Source organism: Triticum dicoccoides, chromosome 1B (genome assembly GCF_002162155.2).
Source record: "Triticum dicoccoides isolate Atlit2015 ecotype Zavitan chromosome 1B, WEW_v2.0, whole genome shotgun sequence".
NCBI lineage: Eukaryota > Viridiplantae > Streptophyta > Magnoliopsida > Poales > Poaceae > Triticum > Triticum dicoccoides.
In genome coordinates this window covers 264147371-264149642 of record NC_041381.1, presented here as the reverse complement: position 1 = coordinate 264149642, position 2272 = coordinate 264147371, and positions in this window count along the sequence as shown.

Genomic DNA, 2272 nt, shown 5'->3' with positions numbered 1-2272 from the left:
AGAGGATACCGACGCACACCGAGTTTTTTAAAGTATCACGAAGCAAAAGGAATGATAACCCACAAGTGTAGGGGATAATTGTACCTTCTTTCTATAAGTAAGAGTGTCCAACCCAACGAGGAGCTAAAGGTAGAAAAATATTCTCTCAAGTCCTATCTGCCACTGATACGACTCTACGCACGCTTAGTGTTCGCTTTACCTAGAACAAGTATGAAACTAGAAGTACTTTGTAGGTGTTGTTGGATAGGTTTGCAAGATAATAAAGAACACGTAAATAAAAAGTAGGGGCTGTTTAGATAAAGAAGCAATAAAGTAAATATAGTGAGTGTGGAAAAGTGGTGGTAGGAGTTGTGAAATTGTCCCTAAGCAATTGACTACATTACTAGACCGGTAATCACTATTGCAATTTTATTTGAGGGAGAGGCATAAGCTAACATACTTTCTCTTCTTGGATCATATGCACTTATGATTGGAACTCTAGCAAGCATCCGCAACTACTAAAGATCATTAAGGTAAAACCCAACCATAGCATTAAAGTATCAAGTCCCCTTTATCCCATACGCAAACAACCTACTTACTCGGATCTGTGCTTCTGTCACTCACGCCACCCACCATAAGCAAATCATGAACATATTGCAAACCCTATAGTGGGAATCCCTCACGCTTGCGCGATACGAAGGGCACCATAGGACAGCACCAATAATAAAACATGCAACTCAAACCAATCATAGCAATTCATCAATCATCGATAGGACAAAGAAAATCTGCTCAGACATCATAGGATGGCAACACATCATTGAATAATAATATGAAGCATAAAGCACCATGTTCAAGTAGAGGGTATAGCGGGTTGCGGGAGAGTGGACCGCTGTAGATAGAAGGGGGAAGGTGATGGAGATGTTGGTGAAGATGATGGAGGTGTTGGTGAAGATCGCGGTGATGATGATGGCCCCCGGCAGCGCTCCGGCGCCACCGGAAGCAAGGGGGAGAGAGCCCCCCCTTCTTCTTCTTCTTCCTTGACCTTCTTCCTAGATGGCAGAAGGGTTTCCCCTCTAGTCCTTGGCTCCCATGGCGTGGGAGGGGCGAGAGCCCCTCCGAGATTGGATCTATCTCTCTGTCTCTCTCTGTTTCTGCGTTCTCGGATTCTGCCCTTTCACCGTTTCTTTTATATCCGGAGATCCATAACTCCGATTAGGTTGAATCTTTTGCCCAGATTTTTCTCATAAAATTAGCTTTCTTGCAGCAAAAAAGAGTGTCAACCGCCTTACGGGGTGCCCACGAGGGTCCAGGGCGCGCCTGCCTCCCTGGGTGCGCCCCCTGCCTCGTGCCCCCCTCGGGCACCGTCTCGCGTTGATTTTACTTCCTAAAAATCATAAATATTCCAAATTAATTCTCCGTTCGTTTTTATCCCGTTTGGACTCCGTTTGATATTGGGTTTCTGTGAAACATAAAACATGCAACAAACAGGAACTGACACTGGGCACTGGATCAATATGTTAGTCTCAAAATAGTATAAAAAGTTGCCAAAAGTATATGAAAGTTGAATAATATTGGCATGGAACAATAAAAAATTATAGATACGACGGAGACGTATCAAGGAACATCACATGATAACCAAAGGTTCATTCGAATATCATTCACGTAATCATAGGGACCGATATGGATGTCCACGGTTCCGCTATCGGTCATTGAACGAAAGAGTTTTGTTCATGTCTATGATTTAGCAAACCTATGGGGTCCCAAGCGTAAAGTAATCACGGTCTACCGAGTGTTAGTAGGACAGCAGTGATGAGAATATATTTCTGAAATTATTTCATTAATATCCGGAATAGTTTTGAGAGGTTTCGAAAGCGGTCCTGCATCACCAGAAGGATTTCCGTGAATACCGGGTATTACCAATATATATATATAGGGTGGGTTTATTCTAATAACACCCTTAAGAGTCTTATTCTAATAACAAAAACGCTTATTCTGATAACACCCCACCAAACCCACCTTCTTCCCAGGTCAAGTCGCCTCCCACCTCTCCTTGATGCCCACGCCCCAGCGCAACCACCCCCAATCCCCACCCCCACGACTACAGCGCTCTACCGCGGCGCATGCGCTGGATCCCGAGCGGCCGCCCCCCTCCTGGCGCCCAACCCCCTCCTCCACCTTCTTCCAGCTCCGCCGGAGTCCCGCCCCACCCCCGCCTCCTTCTTCCTGCTGCGACCCCGCGCCGCCACTTCACATGCTGCGTCGTGCGAGGCAAGCAAGGCGTCCCCCGTGCCCA